This window comes from Polypterus senegalus, chromosome 4 (genome assembly GCF_016835505.1).
Source record: "Polypterus senegalus isolate Bchr_013 chromosome 4, ASM1683550v1, whole genome shotgun sequence".
NCBI classification, from domain to species: domain Eukaryota; kingdom Metazoa; phylum Chordata; class Cladistia; order Polypteriformes; family Polypteridae; genus Polypterus; species Polypterus senegalus.
Genome location: NC_053157.1, coordinates 86,079,090 through 86,105,937, shown reverse-complemented (window position 1 = coordinate 86,105,937; position 26,848 = coordinate 86,079,090).

The following is a 26,848-nucleotide window of genomic DNA, read 5'->3' as shown; positions in this document are numbered from 1 at the left end:
AAGCATGTCAGATCTTAACCAATGCCAAAGAGTAATCTGCCAAGGTAGAAAACAGAAAAATAATCTGGAAAAATGGGTAGCTGCAAATAAAGACAAACCTGAAATAAACAAATGTAAGAGGGAAATATGTAAAATAGATCTAGGCATTGAATTTGATTTCAAATTAACACGATTTTTGTGTGGCAGGGATTTTTAAAGTTCAGTCTTCCTCTGTGGCAGTAGTTTTTATCCCCATCAATATATCAATTTTTCACTCATTTTTTACCTCTAATGATTTTAATTGTTGTATCACCTGACCTTTATTTTCCTTCTTTTATTTTGCATTTAGAACAGTGCAGTGGTATTATTAAATTTATAACAAATTACTATCATATTTACGCGTGTACCACACGTAAATTTGTTCCTGAAAATTAGCATTAGAAAATCAGGTGTGCGTCATACACGAGGAAATGTAATTCTGTAATGTTTACTTCTGTTTGCGCTTGCTCTCTCTCTCACTCGCGCTCTCTCTCTCACTCGCTTGCTCATGCACTCGCACTCTTTCTCTCTCACTCGCGCTCTCTCTCTCTCTCGCTTATTCACGCACTCGCGCGCTCTCTCTCTCTAAACGCTTCCTATACAATCACAACGCGCGTCGTACACGGGGCAAAATGATTTTTACGATTTTCTTTGTAAAAATTAGGGTACGTGTCTTACACAAGGGAATGTGGTACACAAGTAAATACGGTAATTTTTTCCATAAATGTATATGTTGAGCTTTGTTTTGTCATTTTCTTTTCAATTCCATTTTTTTCCTGCTGTGTTGGCTCCATTAACTGTGTCCAATTTACTGTGACATGAATATACTAGCACGTCAGGTTACTGTGACTTGCAAATATTACCAAATTAGAAAGAGCAGCAACTACTGCAGTATTATCCACTTGATCGCATATTAGTAAAAAAAAAATGGCTTAAATAACCTGACCATTAATAAAGAGCAAACTGCTAAAAACTCAATGTAAAAACAGTGACTTCATGCTGCCTTAACACATACAGATATGGTGGCTCTGTGGCTAAGAATCTGTATCCAGGTATCTGGAAGATTGTCAGAAGTGGATGCTTGACCAAGATCTTTAATCGATAAGTTTAAACAAAAAAAAAAAAATTTAAATCTCTGCTATTTGATTTTAATTTGTTGGTTTTGAAAGCAAAAGAAAAACAATATTCTTTCTTTTCTCCAAACTGCTTGATCATGATAGGTGGGAATTTATTGGCTATGTGTATTCTTCTGGGAATGGAAAATATATTTGCATTGAATTTTGGAAATATTAACTTTTCATTGTGATTTGACATATTGGACATAAACTGGATTATTCTGGGTAAATATATTTTAGGAATGAGTAATAAATAGTTATAGTGTTATGTTTTCCATCTTTAGCTTGCCATTTGACATAACATTTTCTACTCATTTATTTCTATTATTGTTCTAATCTGGTGCCAAAAAGGATGAGCCATTTTAATACCCAGAGTAAAGTATAAGGTTTTTAATGTCCGTAATTTAGCCTTTATTGCCTTTACTTTGAGACAAATACAACTCTATCTATCTATCTATCTATCTATCTATAAAAGTAAAAGCAAGCAGAAAAATGAAAAAGTTTAGATAAAAATACTGAAAATTCTTTCAGAATACCTGGCTTCTCAAGTTTTAGCTCAGATTCAAGAATTGCATGGCTTGCACAGTAGTTTATAGAAGAAGCCATATGTTTACATGTATTGCTCAGTGTCTGCAACACCCACAGTGAATGGGCAATCTGCTAATGTTTCATTTAGTATCAAGCAATCAATAACAATTACTGTTACTGGTAAAGTCTGAATATCTTACAATGTGATATTGATTAGAGTACAACAGTTTGTGTGATCAGTATTCCTAATCCATTTTCAGCTCTCCAATATGGGGACAGCGTGGGATGACTTTAAAGGAGAAGAGGAGGATTTGGACTTGGAGCAAACCACCTAATCTGGAATTAGGCCATTGCACCAGTGGAGTGGGGAAAGCTGGTGGTGGCAGAGGTTGCCGCCAAGAGGAGGCAACAAGGTGGGTTAAGGTGGTCTCCCTAGCTAAAAAGGTTCAGTGGATTTGATGGGAAAGTGTGGAGCAGAAGAAGATCAGGTGGAATGATTTGTAGGGGATATATAGGCAAATCGGCTACGTTTTATCATCAAAGCAAAGTACAATGTCCTTCTGACACCAGTGAATCAGCATCAGTGGCTGGGTGAAGATCTAGGGTGTACCCTGTGCTCCATACCAACATCCCTCAAACACATCCTAAGAAGGGTGTAAGATCAACATTATTCAAGAGTGTTATACTTGGTGGCACAACCAAGTTCTAAATTCCTTTGCTTCAGTGCTGGAGACCAAGTCATTACCATCAGTTCTATGTCCCCAAGAACAACTAAACTCCAGAAAATAATAGCCTTCATCCATGAGGAGAGAAAAACAGTCAGGAACGTCTTCTTGCCTTCAGAGCTAGGCCAGTTACAGGGAGGTGAAGGTAGACATTAGCAAACAGCCAAACTTTCCATCAGAGATCCTGGTTACCTTTTTAAGGCCTGACCTAGTGCTTTGGTTTGCTTTAGTACATATAGTTTATATAATTGAACTCCCATGTCAAATGACCAAACTGTAGTCAAATATAAAAGAGAGGTTTTTAACCAGTAGAACACTACAAACTTTTTAAAAAAGCAACCTGAACTTGGAATCAGGAATAACACAAAAAATTATTCATTGTTTGAATGACCACCTTAATGGAGCTGGTATAACAGGGCAGCAGCAGTTTTAAGTAGAATGGAATCTGGAGGCAGAATATAATAGTAATAATGAGCCAAGGCTGAAACTGGAAGCATGTGGTTCACATAAACGACAGGCAGGACGTTGAACAAAAATCATAATTCAAAAGGCGTACAAAGAGAGTCAAAAACCAGAATATTTCACATTGCCTAAGCTGAAAGGTAAATCAGAGTCGAAGAACAGAAAACATATTTCATCCAGAGAGATCTTTAACAATGATGATGCTAGAGTTTTAAATTCTGAATTAGTCACAAACTCAGATAGTAAAGGAGTGTATAACGCTAACTTATACCATCAAGGTAATTACACCACACGTCACAAGCTCAAGGACAGTGCAACTCTGCATTACAAACAGTGAACAATGGCAACACTATTACTAAAAACAAAGTGGCACCTCAGGAAGACTTAAAAAACTCTAAATAAAAAAAAACAGGCCAGACCATTAAACTCCTTGACCTTAAAAACTCCCAAAATGCTACCTCCATTATTTTATAGGCCAGGATAAGGCTGCGATAAAATAAAAAATAAAAAACAAAGCCCAGATCATGACAGCTAGAGGCTGGTTAAAAAGGCATCAGAAATAGCACAGTCAGCCACAAACCTAAGTGTTCTGCAGGTTGGATGATCAGCCAAGACTGGATCTGCTAGGTAGGATCAGCTGACAGTGTTATGAGATGCCTCAAAAGGGAGAGATCCGCCAAAACCCTGGCCCAAAAGAATAGGCATCAGAAATGTAATTCATTTAATTTATTACATTGACTAAAGAATCAAAAGCTAGAAGAAAAAAAAAATATCAAAGTCTCAGAAAGAATAGAATTCTGAAAAACAAGATTTAAAAATCCAAAGAGAGTCCAAACAACAATTCCAAATTCAAAATCCTAAATAAAAATTCCAGAGCAAGGTCTGAATCCAACAGAACAAAAGTAAACAATTACAAAAGACTAAGATCCAAATACGACAGAAGAACAAAGGAATGATTTCAGTGCCGACCTGTCTGACGCCTGATTTATTTACAGTGTACTCCCCAGGCAATTGCAGGGACCTAATCACAGCACCTGGGATTTGTAGATTAATTAAGGCTCTCATTCCACCATGACTCCTTAAACAATTAAACACCTAATTACTTTAACAGAAACCAAAGCTAATATAATTAACTAACAAAGGGGATAAACACAGGAGAATTCTATTTTTTTTAAGTTAATATAGAAACTAGTGAAAGGCAAAAAAGTAACTAAAGGAAAGACCCTTGCAAAACCATAACAGACAGAAGGCTGTTGTTGGTTTGGTGTGTTTGGGAAGGTAAACAGCCGGTGAGACGTGTTTAGCTGAAACACAGACAAGAATGGAGCAAGCAGTTCAGCAACCAAACATCTACATCTAGTTTGTCTTTGAAGACCCCATCCAGCTCTTCTGCCTCATATCTGCACGCCCCTACCTCTATGTCGAACAGCTCCATTTCCAAGCTCCTTCTGCTTCCATTGAACAAAGTGACTGACTTATTTTGCCCCTTTATGTGTGACTTTATAATGAATTGCCAATTAACAGATTTGTACCTCTGCATTATTAGCAACAATAAACGAGCTTACACAGCTACAATAGAGTTACGTACTGAAGATTGAGAAGATTGTGAGAGGACTGCAAACAAATATCTCTCAGTTGAAATCTGTACTCTGTGCCATCATTTGTAGAAAATATTTTCTAAATCGTGTTTTCCATGTGTTAGTTCTTTAAAAAGTGAAGAGAATTCTGTGAAGTGATTGAGAAATCATATAGGGGTCAGCAAATACATTTGAAGTTATCACAACTACATCTCTGTATTTACAGTGTTTGACTACATTTGGCGACATTGCATACTAACAATGAAGAAAAACTGCAAACAGTTTTTATTAGTTTCTTTTGTACAACATAGAGCCTGCAATGCAACAAAATAGTCATAATGCATTTTATTTTTTGAGAGTTTTGAAATATTTAGCCATTTTGTCTATCAAAAATCAATTTGCTTTCATATAGTCTCTGGTGTTTTGTGGTCATGATTTCAAAAAGTCCATTTAGCATTTCTCATCTGCTGTAAAATGATATGTTTCATACTCAATATTCTTCTCTTTCAAATCTTATAACACACACACACACACACACACACTCTCTTTCTTCTACAGAATTGTGATGCGTGTTTCTGATTCTACTGTACAGCTGAGCATGCTTGGATGTTTAGGATCAACCACAGTGTTTATTCAGCACATGATTAACTGGCTACAGTTCAATGATACTCTGAAAGGGTGGATGTTGGTAGGTTCTGTTTAAGTTAATTAATATGGAACTGTTTCATCTTCTTGTGTGTTGAGGCAAATTTGTGTCTTTACTGAAGTCTAGATAGTTCTATTCAATTTTATTTATAAAGCACATTCAAGAAGAACAGAAGTTGACCAAAGTGCTGTACAGCTTCCATAAATACACCTACAGCATATATAGTATATGTATATACCGTATATATATATATATATATATATATATATATATATATATATATAGTCAGGGATGCCAGGGACAACGACCCGGCCGGGACACCCTGAAGGACTGGAAGAGGGTCTACACCCGCCCTGGATAATGTGGGGGCCACCACCCTGGTTGCTTTGGGGGCCACGGGTAGAGGGCTTGGAAGCCCAACCCTGTAGAGGCCCGTGGTCACCGCCAGGGGGCGCCCTGATGCCTTTGGAGCCCTGGACCTCAGCACTTCTGCCACACCAGGAAGTGCAGGGGGGAAGAGAAGAAGGGACACCCAGAGAGCTTCCGGGAGTACAGCTGGCACTTCCTCCACACAGGGGCGTGTCGGCAGGTGATTGCTGGGGAGCACCTGGAACACATCCGGGTGTGGATAAAAGGGGCCACCTCCCTTCATTTGAGGCTGGAGTCGGGTGAGGAGGAAGACGAGGTCGTGGCAGAGGAGGCGAGGAGAGGCCCGAGTGATTTGTGTGTGAAGGCAGTGACTATTGACTTTGGGGAACTGGGGGTTTTGGTGGTGGTGCACTTGACATTTGTAAGTAAACGTGTGGTGATGACTAAAACGGTGTCCGCCTGTGTGTGTCCGGGCCGCCTTATTTCACTATATATATATATATATATATATATATACATACACAGTAAATAATTACACCAAAAATAATGCACACATACAAGTTTAAAAAGCAAAGGCAAAGATAGGCTTTCAATTGGGATTTAAAACTGACCTAAGCTGGTGCTTATCTAATACAAATAGGTAGACTATTCCAAAGATACTGTAAAAGTATGGTTCTCTCTCTAAACTTAAGTCTAGATCCTGGCACAACCAATAACTTCTGGTCAGAGGACCTCAGTGATCATGAAGGATAGTGAGGGTGCAAGAGGTCAGTAAGTTAGAAAGGGGCTAAACAATTCAGGGTCTATAGAAGAGAAAAATGTATATATTAGCATAAATAGCATATTAGCATAAATAGCCATAAAAGTAATTAAAAGCTTCTGAAACATAAGATTAAGCATAAATTAGAATGTTAAGCAAATAAGATAGGTCAAGAAAAAGGTTAATTAAAAAATCAGGCATATTGCATTTTCTAGTAAAAAAGGAAAATTACCAGAATTAAGAGAGGAAGGATAAAACAGGACAAGAATGACGCACAGAAACTAACCGAGGACAAGATAAGGAGGAATGAGAACACCTGTGTTCAAGGCTAGGAAGCTGAAGAATGATACTACAGGAAAAATGGCTCTGGTAGGCACGTAAGAAACTAGCTGGATTGGTGGTCAGCAAAAAATACAGCAAAAGGCTTTTGCTATAAGCAAGGTCACAATGATGTAATGCATGAAATTAAAAATAGTATATTCAGGCACTAGCAAATAAATATAGAAGAATATATTAGAAATTAACTTTAGTGTAGAAATTAAGCCAAATCATGCATGCCAAGCAAATGATTAAATAAAAGCATATAGCATATTTCTTTTTAATTAAAGCTTAGCTTCAGGCCACCATTATAACATAGTTTGAAAGGCTTAGAAAAGGAAATGACACCATAAAAGCCCAAAGATGGAAAAACTAAAACATCTGCCCAGCCAAAGACCAATCAGAAATAAGCAAAACAGAAACTAGAGATGAACAATGGACAGTAAGAACAGGTGCAGAATGAGCTAATTGAACAAGGTCAAAGTGATAAGAAATGATATATAAGTTTTGGGTTTTGAACTGTTCGGGGGTCAGCTCAATTTGGCCGTATTGAGTTGAGTCTGTGTTATTATTTGTGTTGTTTTATTGCAATAAAACTTTAAAACTCTGTTTGCCTATCCTGAGTCCTAATAGCCTTCATTTTCAGGTAAAAAGCCTTCTGGTGACAATTTTTTGCCATGACAGGACTTAAAAACAAAAAGTAAAATTTTAAATTTGAACAGGAAGCCAGTGAAGTGAAGATTGATTGATTAACTCTAACCTATAATGAATTGCCATAGTCAATTTCAATTTCAATTCTTAATTGTCATGTGTACAAGTACCATGTACAATGAAATGCTTGCTTGCATGTACCTCTGCAGACAGTGAACATAGACAAGCTGAGAAGAGTAAAAATGCATGGATTAGTGATTCAAAATCATATACAAAAAAAAGGGCTTGACCTTAGCCAATACCCTGAGCTGATAGAAACACACTTTAACAATGAAGTTAATTTGTTTACCAAATTTGAGGGCATTGTCAAAAATCACACCAAGAGTGAAATAGGTTGTTAAAGGGCCAAGATTAATTTCTGGAGCACAAGTAAATTCAGAGGGTCCAAAACACACAATCTGTTTTTTTTTTTTTTGGTCATTTAGATTGACAATTTAGTGATATCCATGATTTAATGTCATCCAGACATTCTAATAAAGGTTTAAGAGAATTTGTATTGATCTGTTTCAATGGAAGATATATCTGTGTATCATCTCCATAGCAATGGAAAGAAATATTGTGTTATTTAAAAATGGATCCTAAGGGCAACATGTACAGTGAAAAAAAAAAATAGGCCAGAGAATAGATCCTTCAGGGACCCCAGAGGTAAAAGGGGCCAAGGATGAGGAGAGGTTGCCCAGGCTGACTGAAAAGCTGCTGCCGGTGAGGTATGATCTGAAACAATCCAAAGCAGTTACTCGAGTACCCACGTAGACGGGCAATAAGGTTATCATTGTTTTCTATATCAAATGCTGCAGTTAGATCTAAAAGCAACAAGACAGCAGGACCCCCACAGTCACTTATTAATAAGAGATCATTGAAAACCCTTAAAAGCACAGTCTCTGAGCTGTGGTGTGTCTTAAACCCAGACTGAAATACTTCATTTAAATATTATTTGCAGCTGAAGAAAGACATCTTCTCCAGAAGTTTAGAAAGATGGTATAAAAAAGGTACATATATACAGTATATACACGGCGCATCACTTTTTCCGCATTTTGTTATGTTACAGCCTTACTCCAAAATGGATTAAATTCATTTTTTTCCCTCAGAATTCTACACACAACACCCCATAATGACAACGTGAAAAAAGTTTACTTGAGGTTTTTGAAAATTTATGGAGTTTGCCAAAAGGAACCTGAAGGACTCTCAGACCATGAGAAACAAAATTCTCTGGTCTGATGAGACAAATATTGAACTCTTTGGTGTGAATGCCAGGCGTCACGTTTGGAGGAAACCAGGCACCGCTCATCACCAGGCCAATACCATCCCTGCAGTGAAGCATGGTGGTGGCAGCATCATGCTGTGGGGATGTTTTTCAGTGGCAGGAACTGGGAGACTAGTCAGGATAAAGGGAAAGATCCTGGATGAAAACCTGCTCCAGAGCACTCTTGACCTCAGACTGGGGCGACGGTTCATCTTTCAGCAGGACAACGGCCCTAAGCACACAGCCAAGATATCAAAGGAGTGGCTTCAGGACAATTCTGTGAATGTCCTTAAGTGGCCCAGCCAGAGCCCAGACTTGAATCTGATTGAACATCTCTGGAGAGATCTTAAAATGGCTGTGCACCGACGCTTCCCATCCAACCTGATGGAGCTTGAGAGGTGCTGCAAAGAGGAATAGGCAAAACTGGCCAAGAATAGGTGTGCCAAGCTTGTGGCATCATATTAAAAAGACTTGAGGCTGTAATTGCTGCCAAAGATGCATCGACAAAGCATTGAGCAAAGGCTGTGAATACTTATGTACATGTGATTTCTCAGTTTTTCCATTTTTAAAAAATTTGGAAAAACCTCAAACTTTTTTCACTTCACGTTTTTCATTATGGGGTGTTGTGTGTAGAATTCTGAGAAAAAAAAATGAATTTAATCCATTTTGGAGTAAGGCTGTAACATAAAAAAATGTGGAAAAAGTGATGCGTTGTGAATACTTTCTGGATGCACTGTATATATATTGTAAATAAGGGTGACAAAACAAAAAAAAGACCTAGGGTGCCACCTTGGTAACCTCTTATACTTGAGGTTTGGCGAGATAAAATTTAAAAAGTCATTGCAGACAGAAGTTTAGAACAGAACTGAGGATGGATGATGAGTGGTGTTTTATATCATGGGTAGACCAGAAGAGGCGGGTCCAGGCAAGCAGGAGCCAGAAATGACATCATTGGTAGTACAGTCGTTAGTCGGCTGGTATGCAGAGGGAGAAAGAGGGAAAAGATTAGAGCACAGTGCCAACCCCTGGTTTGGCTGGTAATTAGACTTATTTGAGCCAGTAAGCTGTCTCCCAAGGGCACACACATGACTCTTTCTCTCTCTCTCTCTCTGCCCTTTGCTCCCTTCGCATGCCAAACCCCGGGCAGGCACTACACACGAGCCACTTCACAGCTCTGCCGCTCGCATATGGGGAAGCGGATATACAATTTGATTGTTATTTTCATGGGAATTGTTACATATGCATAATAGAACTAACTATTTTACATTACAGTGAGTAATTAACCATAGTAAAAAATATTAAAACATAATAAATTGAAAGAAAATTATGTTTCATGTTGTGTTAAAGGTATTTTTTTGGTTATACATTTTTGTTTTGTTTGGCTTTGAAATTAACACACAAATACTTTTTTAACTTACATTTTTACTATAAAACTTCAGTAAAAGCAATTTTTTTAATTAATTTTTTGTCAACATCGCATTTATTTTTGATTATGTGTTTGGACTTACATCCTGACAAAGCAACTGCCCATGAGTGAATATAGTTTTTTTCTCTCTAATAAATAAACCAACTTTTTTGCATGTTTGTCCCTGTGATTTGTTGTCATAGCAAAAGCTATTCCAACGTGGAACTGTAAACGTTTTAATACAAATGGCATATCAAGATCTCCTTTGGTGTCTAATGTTATCCACGGAAGTTGTATTACATTACCTTTCTCGTTGTCTGTTAAAATTTACATGTCAGAATTATTCAACAAATTTTGAATACAACTAATCTTGTCCTATTGCATAGCCCAACACTCATACATAATTTACGCAATAACATTACGATATACAGTGGAACCTCGGTTTGAGAGCATAATTCGTTCCGGAAACGTGCTCGCAATCCAAAGCACTCGTATATCAAAGCGAATTTCCCCATAAGAAATAATGGAAACTCAGATGATTCATTCTACAACCCAAAACTATTCATATAAAAATGATTAATACAAAATATAAAGTAAAATACATAATACAAATTAACCTGCACTTAACCTTTATAAAGAATCATGGCTGGTGTGAGTTTCTAAACTCATTTGTGACTCAATCGCAGTCTCCCAGCGGTGTAGCAGTTCGCCGTATAAGCGCATCCAAAAAGATCGCAGACATGCTATAAGCGCCTGTCGTCAATGGGTCATACAAGGAACATTATGAAGATCCTGGTACAATAAATAACAGCGCTGTTGCTGTTTCAAGCTGAATAAAGCTGGTGTTAAAGTACTGAGACTCTGCTTCGTGTTTTGGGGAGAAAGATGGGGACTTGCACTTCACAGCGCACACACACACACAGTCACAATGCTGTAGTAAACAGATGTTGACTATATGAGTGAGGCACACAGACTCAGACGGAGAATAGGAGATGATTTCCAGAGAGAGAGAGAGAGAGAGAGAGAGAGAGAGAGAGAGACGCGCTGGGCGGGTGAGAGAGATAGATAAGGAGAGAGAGAGAGAGACGCTGGGCAGCAGATGAGAGAGAGAGAGAGAGAGAAGAACCATCAGCTCAGTTGTGATCACATAACGCTCAGCAGACAAAGTGTATCCATACTACTCGTATTGCAAGACATCGCTCGTTTATCAAGTCAAAATTTATTAAAAATTTTTGCTCGTCTTGCAAAACACTCGTAAACCAAGTTACTCGTAAACCGAGGTTCCACTGTATCCTTCTTTCAACAGTAATTCAGCTGGTGGAAGACTGGACGGTGTTAACGGTTGTAGATATTCTATAGGATATTGTAAGTTGATGCTTTCATATTCTGCACCATCACCAAAAACTGTTTCAGCATAATCTATTGATACACATTTAACCAATCTGTCATATAACCGATTAACTATTTTCACGTCAATTTGTTTGACTTCATTGTTTCTCGGTGCTAGGATTGCCCTTGTACTCATTTCCTCTGTTAATAACCCATTGGGATGAAATTCTTCAATAAGATTTGGACATAATAAGGCTTCTTTTATTGGGAACTTAAAGTGAGGAAAATGAAAAAAATTTATAAGAGCTGAGAGCGCAGGAACTGTGCTGACAAAAGCATTCACATGAATAAGAGGTGAGAGGACCATGGGCATGGGCTGTTAACTGGAAATGGTTGAGAGGAGGGCGGGACTTGAAAAAATCTCTTGGCAATAGTCTTGTCTCATCTCAAGATTTTCTTTTATATATACATATATATTTATATATATATACTAGCAAAATACCCGCGCTTTGCAGCGTAGAAGTAGTGTGTTAAAGAAGTTATGTAAAAGAAAAGGAAACGTTTTAAAAATAACGTAACATGATTGTCAATGTAATTGTTTTGTCACTGTTATGAGTGTTGCTGTCATCAAGGATTTGATTATCATTATTTCTTTCAATCAGGTTCATATTTGGAGGATGTATTGTGTTCAAGTTACATTCCGTGTTTGTCACCGTTGTAAAGATAACAGGTTTCATTCATCGAAGTGTTCACTACCCAAATCGGTACTCGTGAATTTAAGATGTTTAACAGGCATTCCTGGTATTAAGTTGTGGATTTGCCTGCGAATATTTAGCGGCAGCGTGTCTATGAACTTAATTTAAATTTAAGCTTTACACCTTGCTTTCCTATTGATATGTCTACAAAGGCTTATTCAGATTCAGAGAGTTCCTTTCTCACTGCATCAATAAACAGCTCGTCTTCCTCTTTATCTGAGACATCACACACTGCATGCACGGGTTTACTTTTCTCAGTCCTGCAAAGTCAGTTCACGTGAGCTGCTCGGAGTACATGCATCGAAGGTTCTCAGCTGTGCTTGTGCTATCTCGTGTGATCTTGCGAAGTCCACAGCTTTATTTAATGTTAGCTCAGACCCAGCACTGAAAAGATTTTCTCGCACTTTTGCTGAGTTTGTGCCAAACACTATTCTATCCCTGACCATCTCATCTTTGTTTGCATAAGCACAGTCCTTCACCAGCAATTTTAACTCCGTTACAGTAATTTTAACTCTGTTAAAAAGTGGTGAAAAGTCTTGTTTATACCCTGCGTCTTCTCATTAAACTTGTATCTCATGAATATTGTATTCGTAGTAGGCATGACAAACGTCAGTGGCAGCGTGTCTATGAACTTAATTTAAACTTAAGGTTTACATCATGCTTTGTTTCCGCAGTAGCTGCACTTATGAATATGCTTGTATGTGTCACTCGCTTCATATTCTTTTGCTGCCTTCTCAATTGTGTAATGCATTTTTCGTTCAGCGCTCTTTGGAACTTTTGCTTGTTGTCTGCGTACTGCGTTCACATTCAGTTCATGTGAGCCGCTTGGAGTACATGCATCGAAGGTTCTCAGTTGTGCTTGTACTATGTTGTGCGATCTTGCGATGTCCGCGGCTTTATTTAATGTTAGCTAAGACCTGACACTTAAAAGTTTCTCTCGCACTTTCGCTGAGTTTGTGCCAAACACTAGTCTATCCCTGACCATCTTATCTTCATTTGCATAAGCACAGTCCTTCACCCGCGAATATTTCACAGCAGCATTTCTATTGGATAGCTGCTGACGGACGGATGGCCTTATATGGGCAGGCACTCAATTACGTGGGAGGCGTGACGATGAGGGACGCAACTCCGCCTCACACGGCAACCGAGCTGCAGGCTATGGCCGTATATATGTACGTAAGTAAGTTCCAGTTATGACCGTTACACGTAGAATTTCGAAATGAAACCTGCCTAACTTTTGTAAGTAAGCTGTAAGGAATGAGCCTGCCAAACTTCAGCCTTCTACCTACACGGGAAGTTGGAGAATTAGTGATGAGTGACTGAGTGAGTCAGTGAGGGCTTTGCCTTTTATTAGTATATATATATATATATATATATATATATATATATATATATATATATATATATATATATATATATATATATATATATATATATATACGTAACTTGCTTTTGAATGCAGCTTTCACCCCAAATATACAACGTAATATAAACATTTATACATAAATATCTAGGCCAAAAATAAGTCATTGAAGCAGTACAATCATCGTCCAGGTCTTCAGTGGGGAATGCTGATGATTGTATGTCGGTAAAGAGCAGGAGGCATTCTTCTTGTATATGGATTCTGGCTTCTCAAGTGTCCATCACCATTACAAATTTTGCATATCCAGCTAGCTTTTTATGAAATCTTGCCAGATATGGGTAACTACCATCTGAGCTATGTTATATATGAACTGTGCTCTTCTAAGACTTGTGCATAGTTCATCAGTTCTAATCACTCACGGCCTCTGCCTGAAATTGATAAGTCAGGCCTGCTTAAATCAACCAAAACCATTGCTTGAAAGAACTGTCCAACATCAATGGCATTAGGCTCATAAATCACAATTATCAGTTATTTTTCAACAGTCAAACAGTTTTAATCAATGGCATCATCAAGTAGTGAAGAGTGGGCAACTTTGAATTGCTCACAAACTGCTTGCTTAGGCAGACATTCATTCTCTAGGTGTGCAATAATGCCTTTTGTAAATCAGCTTGATCAAGTAAGACACAAACATTATAAGACGAAAGTTTCAGTGAAGCTCTAGTGAGCACCAAGTTACAAGCTACGGTCCACATGCTGGGCAAAATTGTCAACCTTTATCTCTACTGATTGTTAGCTTAGTTACTACTGTATCTGTTTGGCTAAACTTGTATTTAAAGCTACTCATTATGTGAATATCTGCTATTAAAACATAGTATTGACTGTTGTTAAGACAATTTTAAAATAACTCAAAGGTACATTTATTTATTTGTAATACATTATCTCTGCTTTCACCCGAATTCTAAAAACAATGCAATTGTTCGTCTACATTTAATCCACTTTCCTGGTCTATGGTTGCTGATATGTTGGCAGCATGCAGAACAAAATAGGTATTAGCCCTGGATGTTATCAAATCAGTTGGCTTGATATGTATAGTACATCTTAGGACATTTAGGATATAATTGGTGCACAACCTACACAGACAGTAAGGGGCCTGGATTTGATCCCAGGAATCCAAAGCTCTCAGGCAGTCTAAGTAAATGGTGTGCTCCTCTGCAATCCATTAGATTCACTACTGACAATTACATAGACTACACAGTCATCAAAGAAGTTACACGAAAAAGAAAATAACACTGAGTAAAAATACTTCTTTCACCCACCCTAGTAAAGGAATAAGTGTGTGTGTGTGTCTGTTCATGTGTCCAAGCACATGATTAGCATATCACATACATTTTTAGTAATACGATGCATTACATTTGTCCATCCAATAGATAGCACATCACAAACATTAACACTGCTTTTACAAATCCTATAACAATTGACATAAAACAGAGACATTGCATGATGCACCGCAAATGTTAACGCTGAGGTCTAAATTGATTACTTAGATTTCAACCCATCTTACACTTGCAGTGCTGCTAGTTGCTGAATATATTTAATCATTAAATGTCAATTGCATTCTTGAATTAGTAATCATTTTATTATATATTTGATTGATGTCTTCATCCAAGGTGAGTGATCAGATCAGGCTACATTACAACAGAAGTCAAAATGACGTGGACAGATGAAATGACTTTCTCATGGGTGGGGTTTACAGTGTAATTCTTTAGCCACTACACTATCTATAGGAAGTATTTCTGCAAAAAAGGAAATGAAAATTAAAATTATAAAATGAAAATGCAATCAGTGTCATGTTATTTATTTTTTAAAATCTATGCACAAGGATGCTGCACACCACTTTCAAGAACCTGCCGGTACCTACCAAAAATGAATTGGTCACATGTTGAAGTCTTAGCCACACCCACTGACACATTCTAATTAAAATATATTTACTTGTCAAGAACTTGAAATTAAAAAATGCAATGAGCAGCAGGTGGTATCAGTGTTTTTTTACATTTGGCTTTTCATTTTTGCAGCTTTATTTCTGTTCTGTGGGAAAGAAAGAAATGAAGTCTTAATTTATAAAAAGAAAATGCAGTCTCTCTTTCATTTTTAAAGTCTGCGCACAAAAATGCTGTAGCAAGTTAAAATTAAATTGAAATAACGCCATTTGCAATTTCATTTTCAGCCTGAACCGCAATGAAGCTGCAAAAATGAAAAGTAAAACACAAATAAGCACTGGCACCACCTGATGCTCATTGAATTTTCGTTTTAAATGCTCAACATGCAAACAGTGAGGGTCAGTGGGCGGGGTTTGGAAGGTACCGGCAGCTTCTAATAAGATTGAAAGTGGAGTTCAAGAAACGGTGAGGAGAGTTAATGGAGTGAGCAGATTGTGAGTATTACTTAGATGTGAAGTGATTTTAGATGGGCTTGGATATGTCGTAAGATGTTGTATGGTAGACTATACATGAGGTTGTACATGAGGATGGCATCAGTGGACATGGCAACCTGCACAGCACCAGGTTGGCCTCGGCTGAAAATTACCATAGAAGTGATAAAGACATATCTGCTTCATGGTATAAAAGCCAAAAAAATAGGGCGCCTCTCTTTTTAACTTTCTCCGATTTACTTTCTCACTGAGAAAGTATTGTAATCATCCAAAAATTCAATTTCGAGATTTTGATGATTCTCGATGCTTTAGACCTCCCTGAAAATACCATTTTTGGAATTATGGCTGTGTGTGTGTGTGTGTGTGTGTAGAAACATGATAACTTGATTACAAGTAGTACAAAACATAGATTTCTATTAACATTTGTGCTATTTCTGTTAATCGGAAGTGGCACTTTTTTATTCATACAGGTGCAGAGAATGATTTATTCAACTTTACTTTTATAATAATTCTTCAATATATTATTAATTTGATTTGATTTGTTGTTGATGGTTCTTTAATGTACATAATATAAAAATATTATTGTCTTGCAGTTTACTCCTCAAATATCCATCCCCATATCTAAGTATACGAGAAATTCTAGGGGGAACCTCTCCCGATTTTTTATTTTTCAAGGTCTATGCACAAGGATGTGGCATAAATAAAAAATAAAATGAAATAACACCATTTGCAATTTCATTTTCCTCATACATAACAGTCATTTGTGAAAACTTTAAAATCAGCCTTTTGTCTTTTCATTTTCCATATCCATCTTGGTGTGTCATTGTCATAATTTAAATTCAAATGCAATCACCACTTTAGATTTTTCTCTTTATGACATGTATAATAACTGCTAAAATGAAAATTCAGTATTGCCCTAATATTTTTATTTTCCATTGGGATTTCAGAACATATGTAACGAAGTTTAAACAAAAACTCAAAATGGAAAAATCAATCACAACATCCCCATTTGGATTTTTATGCTCAACAACAACAATATGGGAGGTATTTTCTGTAAAAAAGGAAATTAAAATTAAAATCAAAAATGAAAATGCCTGCAGTGGACTGGCGCTGTGCCTGGGGTTTGTTTCCTGCCTTGTGCCCTGTGTTGGCTGGGATTGGCTCCATTAGACCCCCTTGACTCTGTAGTTAGGATATAGCAGGATGGTTGGATGAAAATGCATTCTTTTGCATTTTCATTTTATAATTTTAATTAGCACTCCTTTTTTGCAGAAAATACCTCCCATACTACACCATACTGTGAACTGTAATATATGAGAACTCTATTTTGAGTAACCGCTTCGTCACTATCAGTTTAAGTATGGTCAAAATATGGATACAGAGGCAGTAATGCAGATAGTAGGCTGCTCAGAATCTCTTAGAATAGTGGCCATATTCTAAATACTTTACACTGCAAAAAGACCACCTCACTTAGCTTGCTGATGTTAAGCCTATTTTATAGATACACAGTGGAGTGTTTTTGTTTCATATTTGTCTCAGTTTATGTGTACAGTGGAACCTCGGTTCACGAACGTCTCGGTACATGTACAACTCGATTTACGACCAAAAAGTTTACCAAACTTTTGCCTCGGTTCACGACCACGCACTCGGTATACGAACAAGCCAGTTTCCCTTTCGGTTTGTGCGCCCCGATGATTTCCGCACGTGTTGCGTTGTTCTTGGTCAGACTTTCGTGCTTTCGCTGTGAACTCTTTGTGCTCTATTCCATTTGCCTTCCGGTTCGTACGCACCGATTGCTGTATTTAAGCATGTGTTGAGCCGCTCCCTGTTCATTGTTCTCAGTCAGACGTGCGTACTTTAACTGCGATCTCTTTGTGCTCTACAGTATTTTGTGTGCTTTTGCAGTTAACCATGGCTTCTAAGCAAGTGAAGAGTGGTGAGAAGGAAGTTTTGAAGAAAACTGAAATCGAAGTAAAGAAAGAAATTATTGAAAAGTTTGAGTGTGGCGTTCGTGTTACTGATCTTGCCACCGAGTACAAGAAGTCAAAATCTATGATTTCTATGATTTTGACTATTCTAAAGCAGAAAGAATCTATTAAAGCAGCTGATGTTGCAAAATGAGTTACAGCGTTAACCAGGCAGAGGCCTCAAGTGCTGGAAGAGGTGGAAAAACTGTTGCTAGTGTGGCTGAACGAGAAGCAACTTGCAGGGGATAGCGTAAGTGAGGCGATGTTATGCGAGAAAGTCAGGAAGATTCATGTCGATTTGCTGCAAAACTATCCTTCTACGAGTGCCGAAAGTGAGGAATTCAAAGCTAGTAGAGGATGGTTTGAAAAGTTTTGCAAAAGAAGTGGCATTCATAGTGTGGTAAGGCATGGAGAGGCTGCTAATTCCAACGCTGAAGCTGCGAAAGAATTCGTGAAAAACTGATCACACTGATCCACCAGCTAAACAGCTAAAAACACCAGAAACTCAAGAAATCACAACAAAGATAACACCTGAAGGAAAACATCCCTCCATCGTGGAGCCGGACTCTGCCTCAAAACTATAACCTCCTCTCCACCCAGTTCATCCTCACTTCATGCCAGAACTCAACTCATGCAAGGTTAGTTTTCTTGGTTGTTTATGGTTTTTGTTTTACGGATTTTTCAAAAGTTAATTTTTCAGTTCGTAGCGTGAATTGTTGCAATGTTACTTTTCTCTTTTTTCAAATGTTCGTTTTTTTTCCCTGTGCTTAAAACTCATTTTAAAAAAAGTGTTTACAGCGATCGGGCTGTAAGGCTATTAACGTGAACTCCTGCAATGTTACTTTCTTGGTTGCTGGTGGTTGGTTTTTAAAAAATGTTCGGATTTGTTCTAATGTTCCTTTTTTTTCCCCTGTACTTAAAACTAATTTTAAAAAAGGTGTTTACAATGAACGGGTCATAAGGCTATAGCGCAAACTCTTGCAATGTTAGTTTTCTCTGTTGTTCAAGGTTTTCTCGGTGTTATTCAATGTTTTTACATTTAGTTTATTATTAGATGTGCATTCTATCGTATAATCTATATATATAATTCACTAAGGCAAGACACCCATGGAAAACATGCCGGAAGGGGCGTGGATTCACTAAGCTGCCGACAAGTAAGATACCTATGGCGCACACAGGGAAGAGCCACGGCCACCAACTCCAAGACCATTGGATATGACAACTCGCAGAGCCACGCCCACGAATTCAAGCGCGACGATACAGAAAAAACAGCATCATTTATATTCGTCTGTCGTGGAGGCCTCATGTACTTCCGAGCCACCTTGACTGTTCATAGAGGCATGTTTCTCGCGGAGGTGAGTCGCCATATGCAGCATGTGAAACGGTTTGTGAGGGGTATCCCATGGAATCCTTAAAACAATCCTTTAGGTTAAAACACAATGAAGTAAGCAGTCTTTAAAAAACGACTTTTCGGTTACGATGCATGACCTCGTGCACCATAGCAAACTGTTTTACACGCTACATACAGCAATTTGCTTCCACGACAAACATGCATCTTCTTCACTCAATTACACAATTATATGTTGCTCTCTCCAGAGTTCCATCTTTTCATTCACTTTCTGTTGTATCCTCAAACCCTCCCTTTTTAGACAACTGTCTTTCCAGAAGTGTTCAACCATTAATAAATAATTATGAGACATTTGTTATGCCGCGGGTTCACTATTGCGTTGTATTTTGCTCTCTCCAGAGTTCCATCTTTTCATTCACTTACTGTTGTATTCTCACACCAACCCGTTTTAGACAACCGTGTCTTTCCAGAAGTGTTTAGCATTCAATAAATAATTATGCATGAGATTGAGCGTGTGTCTAGACGTGGGTAAGCGTTGAACCTCATTCGGGCTGCAAACCGTGGAGTGCATACTGAATGAGAAATCAGCAGACTAGCATGACGGAGGGAGCTGAATGGACGTCCTTCTCTCCTCCCGTTCCACACTCCATGACTGAGTGCCGTGCACTCCCATCCCTCCGTCTGGCAGGAGAAGGCGTGAAGGCGGTCCGCCAGTTTTCAGTCACGGACGATTGTGTGTTGGTTCGTTCCGTGCATTGTTACAATGTTGCTTTTCTTGCTGATTTATTACATTACCGATTTTTCAAATGTTAATTTTCTCCCTGTGCTTAAAAATCATTAAAAAAAACAGCCTGATTATGCGGCATATGGTACGCCGCGTGTTGGCTAGTTAACTATATTTGTGCTTAAAAATCTTTAAAAAATATATATTTACATACAGTTTGTATGGTCTGGAACAGATTAATTGTATTTACATACAATCCTATGGGGAAATTGCTTCGGTTCACGACCAACTTTTTTGGAATGAATTATGGTCGTGAACCGAGGTTCCACTGTACTTCAACTGGCTCATTGTTTTACTGAATAACAGCAGTAATCACTGTATATACATTTCGAGCATTAATTCAGTCACTTCCAAGGCTGCACACAGACATGCCAACATTACATTGGTTGAACGATTCGCTGTAATTATATTTAAATATTTTTTTCTTAACCTACAGTGGGAGCCACGTCAAACAGCCGCCTGGAGCATGACAGGTCCATGACAGGACCATGACAGGACCATGCACGATCCGTGCACGGAATGTGATCCCCCGCGATGACGCAGTTAACGATGCCCCGCCCCATAAACGCCCCATGCGCTTTCTAAAAAGATGGTTGCAATGCTGTATAATCCCGCCAGATGGAGCATTGACTGCTTCAGTTAACTGCAGTGTCCAGGAAGCCCTATACCATATCTTTAATATACTGTATAGGCAGTTCTTGTATTGTCAACATAGTTTCATAAATAGATGACGTGGTAAAAAAAACAACAAACCGATTAATAAAACAGATTTGTTAAATCACTCAATACACAACCCATGATGATTATGCTATTTATTATTAAATAATGAATTAATAAAACTAGTTAGTAAAATATTTTTATTCTAGACTATAAGTGAAGAAAAAATAAAGCAAGTTACAGTAGGCGGTTGATACGACAGCTTGCGTTGTGCAATGCTAAGAACTGCTGATTTCCGATCCGTGCTATATAAAATCATCACATTCAAATATTAACAATTCCCACACACCCTTCCTACATTCACGACATGTGTACTTGTTGCAGTGTACACATCTCTCTGTGCTATGGTTCCTATTACACTGAATGAGCACCTGACATTGTACTTTCTTCCCTATATAAATAACATTCGAGTATAGCGCGTCTCCAAATAAATCACATTTGAGTTATAGCGCGTTTTTATGTGAAAACAGCAATGTCAGATTTGGGGGGGGTGGGGGTGGGTCGTGAACGCGACTGAGAGAATGGAACTGAATTTAAAAAAAAAAAGCTAACCTTTACAATTATCATGCATTTACATATTCGTTTTCAAATAATATTGCATTATTATATAGGAGCTTCCCTGTCTGCCTATCATATAATGCCTTTCCTTCCTACCTATCTATATATCTATCCCCTTAGCTGTTTTTTATATATCTATTATACAGTGCCTTCCCTTTTTATTTATATATCTAGTGCCTTCTCTGCCTGTCTGTCTTTCTGTCTGATTGCATATAGCGCTGAACTCACTGCTCTGTACTATTCTGTCCTCTGCATGTCCTGGAGTACAAAAGAAACAGCACCATACAGCAACATGTGGGGACTAGCAAGATCGGGGAAAAAACACGCGGTCACTGATTACAAACCGCAAGATGAATGAAAGAGACAATATATGTAAAACATCATCGCACTAATGCAATATTATTTGAGAACGAATAGCGTCAGATCGGGTTTGAATATGCGCCTGATCTGACGCTGTTCGTTTTCATATAATATTGCCTGTACTGTGCGTTGAAACTGCTTCACTGAATAAGATGACTCCTTCTGTAACAGCATCAGCGTGTTAGAATATTAGAATAAAGTCGACATGTTGACTTTATTCTCGACATTTCCACTTTATTGTCGCCAATTATGTCGAGATTAAAGTCGACATTTTCCACTTTATTCTAATAGTTTATTTTGTCAGTAGAATGTCGCAAACTAAACTAAATCTTAAAATGAATGTTTAATTTACTAGATTTTCTCAAACCCCGTCATTAATTAATGTACCACATTAAATGCTTTATATTAAGTGTTCCCGACCCAGTTAAGTTGTGTTTACACGGATTACTGTAGAAACGGAACACACGTGAAATGCGTGTATTCCAAATAATGATGTATTATTTCCACTCTAAAACTCCACTTCACTCCCAGATAATCAATCAAGGCATGAGCTGGGAGAAGTTTGTGCACGTTCTAAGTCGTTGGGGGGATGGAATAGCCGACTCGGAACCAGTGGTGCGCTGTCAGATCCGGAAATCTCTGCATGACAGTCTTGTGCACCTTCTCTTTTAAATTCTTGGGCAATTTGGCTTTGCCGTTTGTCCCACTCCAGTTCAATGTAACCCATGGGTCTCAATCACAAAATCAGCCAACACTGTAAACAGATGACACAACAAATTATATACTCTGAAACGTTCATTTGAACATTTAAAAATACAGTATATACAAAAACATAAATATAAAAACAATCAACTATTATTGTTAAAGTCAGTCTGCTGTTCAGGATCAAGTTTACGGGCTTCGCTTAAACGTTGAAGCACTAACGCCAAAGTGCCACCGGTGTGTGTGTGTGTGTGTGCGCGCTCCGGCATTCGTCAGGTTTGTCTGAGCTGGCTTTAACACAAACACATATGCGCGCCAGCAGGACGAAAAAAAACATTTTAGCACCATCTAACAGTCAGTAATAAGGAGAAGTCAGTACATTCTCCGTTGAGATTTCTCACATTCCACTCCTCCTAAGTTTGTCTTTTAATGAAGTTCTAAGAAAACTAAGAAAAATATTTTGGGTCACTTAAGCACGAAATAGCACGGACGCAAATGATCAAGATTTTAATTGTTGTTGTCATTTTCTCAAACATGATTTTCCAACTTGGCGTTTATAAAGATTTAGACAGACTGAATTTAAGAATGCACCCCTAGTAACCTAAAAAAACACACACACCGAAGAGCAAAGCGGAGCTTTGCATTCACACCTCAGACCGTCTTTTGTCTTGTAAATGAGGTATCCTAATTCACCTTCCAATCCCCACCAGCACACACACTCTTTGTCTGTACTGTACACTGTTGCTGTTTGTTAGGGCACTTGGTTATACAGAGTACTTTAATGTATAAAACACTTACTTCCTGGTTTGTTTTATTTTAAATATAGCTTATTACCTTATTCAGCAAAATAAACAATGTTATCTTTGTGTTAATTATTAACGTATTGATGTCTTTTAATTAAGGACAAAAATAGACCATGCGCTTGTGTTTAGGACTGCTGAACAGCTGTGTTCATAGGTTTAATCAACGATTTACAAGACAACAGTTAAAGCATTTGTGGATGAGAGTGTGTGTGTGTGTGTGCTCCTGCATTTCTCCGTTGGCTTTAACACAAACACATTTGCGCAGACAGGTCTAAAGAACCCCTCCCCCCGCCAAAAAAACACACACAGAGCAATTAGCAGCATGTCATAGTCAGGATTCTCCACTGAGGTTTCTCACCTTCTAAGTTTGTGTTTGCTCTTTTGATGGAGTTCTTAAAACCCAAAAAATTATTTATACTGAGAAAAATTATTATGGGTCACATAATCACAAACACAAACTAGCACAGATACATATGATCAAGTGTTTAACTATTGTTTTCATTTGTTTCTATGACCAGTAATAATATTAATAATAATTATTATTGTTAGCCCAACTCTTTGACTATTTAAAACAAAGGCGTCTCCCATTTTTTGCCCATTTACTGTAAGTAGTTGGTTCAAGTAATTTTTTTTTTAAATACCCAAACAATCCCCCAACAATTAAAACACACACACGACTTTAGAAATAAAATGTATTCTTCCAAAACTAGTCAATCGCTTCTTAAAACCGTTCTCACCTCTCCGCCAGTGTCTTTTGTTAATCTAAATGTGCTGATAAAAGAAAAGCTGCAAGTAGCCGGCTATTCCATCCCCCAAACGACTTAGAACGTGCACAAACTTCTCCCAGCTCATGCCTTGATTGATTATCTGGGAGTGAAGTGGAGTTTTTGAGTGGAAAGAATAGATCATTATTTGGAATACAGTACACGCTTTTCACGTGTGTTCCGTTTCTACAGTAATCCGTGTAAACACATTTGTAAAACAGAAACGTTTTTCATATTGTAGTAATAAATGACAAAATGTAAGCATAAACTATATAATGTATGAAGCCTGAAGTCCAAATATCAAACACTTTCACAAAAGGAACAAATATAACAGAACAAGTATGCTTTTATTCAAAAATATAACTGCAGAAAAAAAACGCCTTAACATGCGACATTGACACTTGTTTATCGAGGCTGCTTCCGTAGCGCAATTGAATCAGCTCCCGAATGCGAGTCAGAAGACCGTGAGTTCGATCCTGCACCACTTTGTTTTGAGAAGTAAACTGCTCTTAGTCTTACTATTTTAGAATAAAAACATGCATTTGATTTCAGTGTGTAACAGTGTAATTTATGATACTTGTAAAGGTTAGTTTTTTTTTTTATTCACTTTTCATTCTCTCAGTCGTGTTCAGGATCCTTCTCTACCCCCCCATCTGAGAATGCTGTTTTCACATAAAGATGCGCTGTAGCTTTGCAGTGTACTTGTGACTGCATTCTCGTACCAATGCTTGCGAACTGAAGTGCCTGCATGCAGTTTTCGTGGCATTACACGTCTATTATTTTGAGCATGCCCATGTCGCTCAAACACAGGAACATATGTTGGTGTACAAGAATAAAAAACAAGTGCACTTTTATTCTAGACTATAAGTGAAGAAAAAATAAAGCAAGTTACAGTAGGCGGTTGATACAACAGCTTGCGTGGTGCAATGCTAAGAATTGCTGATTTCCGATCCGTGCTATATAAAATCATCACATTCAAATATTAACAATTTCCACACACCCTTCCTACATTCACGACATGTGTACCTGTTGCAGTGTACACATCTCTCTGTGCTATGGTTCCTATTACACTGAATGAGCACCTGACATTGTACTTTCTTCCCTGTTTAAATAAAATTCGAGTATAGCGCGTCTCCAAATAAATCACATTCGAGTATAGCGCGTCTCCAAATAAATCACATTCGAGCTATAGCGCGTCTTTATGTGAAAACAGCATTGTCAGATTGGGGGGGGGATCGTGAACGCGACTGAGAGAATGGAACTGAATTTAAAAAAAGCTAACCTTTACAATTATCATGCATTTACACTGGCTCTTACAGACTGACTGAAATCAAATGTATGTTTCTATTCTAAATGCAATATTAGCGTCAGATCGGGTTTGAATACACGCTGTTACAGAAGGAGTCAGCTTATTCAGTGCAGCACTTTCAACGCACAGTACGTGCAATATTATTTGAAAACGAACAGCGTCAGATCGGGCGCATATTCAAACCCGATCTGACGCTATTCGTTTTCAAATAATATTGCATTAGTGCGATGATGGTTTTACATATATTGTCTCTTTCATTCATCTTGCGGTTTGTAATCAGTGACCGCGTGTTTTTTCCCCGATCTTGCCAGTTCGCACATGTTGCTGTATGGTGCTGTTTCTTTTGTACTCCAGGACATGCAGAGGACAGAATAGTACAGAGCAGTAAGTTCAGCGCTATATGCAATCAGACAGACAGACAGGCAGAGAAGGCAATAGATATATAAATAAACAGGAAAGGCACTGTATAATAGATATATAAAAAACAGCTAAGGGGATAGATATATAGATAGGTAGGAAGGAAAGGCACTATATGATAGGCAGACAGGGAATCTCCTATATAATAATATAATATAATGTTATAATTATAATAATAAAATATAATGTTAACATCACGTGATTGCAACTCAGCGCAGCTAAATTGCTGGCGTGTGTTAACGTGTTCTTGAGAAAAAAGCGCCATCTAGTGGTGGAACCAGGTAAATGAATAAATAGGGCATGAATGGGCGTGTTTACTGTGAAATCTTGACACGCCTTCTGTCAGTAGAGAGAGGGGGGGATCACGGCGTGCATAGGGCAGCTGTACGCCATTCGCACGCCATTCACACGGCCGCGGCTATTTGACGTGGCTCCATCTGTATTTAGTATTCTCACGTTAAGCTCAGAAGTTTGGTTTTCCCCCCAGTATTTCCCGCAAATTCACTGACATGTGCACACAGTACAGTCAGGTTCTTACTTACATGTTTCTAACGGACTAGTGTCAGAAGTATAAGAACATGACACCATACATTAAACACAATATAAGTAACACAAATTATGTATGCTCATGTAGTTGTCAGTTTTGGGGCAAAAATGCTCGTCTTAAAGAACTGGAGTTATTCAATATAATAGCTTAGGGGAAAAGGGCAGAGTCAGAAGAAGTCATCACAGAATCTGGAATTTCTGAAAAACAACAGCTTAAACACAACCTTATTTTAGATTTTCAGCAACATTTTACAGAAAGGAACACTTGCGTCATGCTGTCTTACACTCTTAAAAATAAGGTTCTTTAAAGGCAATTTGTAGTGAACCCCAATGTCTGGGAGGGTGCTGAGGTTGCCAACATATTTGCCCAGCAATGAAGCCCGCTATGATTTTATAAAATGAGAGACGGATGAAATCAGGCCAACACCTAAACTCTACAGCATTTTTATCCCAACATCTGAATATTAACGACACACACCAGAAAAATGTCCAAACTGATTAAATATACTGCATTCAGTAACAAATATTTATAACTAGCAAAATACCCGCGCTTCGCAGCGGAGAAGTAGTGTGTTAAAGAAGCAATGAAAAAGAAAAGGAAACATTTTGAAAATAACGTAACATGATTGTCAATGTAATTGTTTTGTCACTGTTGTGAGTGATGAGTGTTGTTGTCATATATATATATATATATATATATATTTACACACACACACATAAACATATATATATATACATATCTATACATATACACATATATACATACATATATATATATATATCTACATATATACACATACATATTCATACACACATAAATA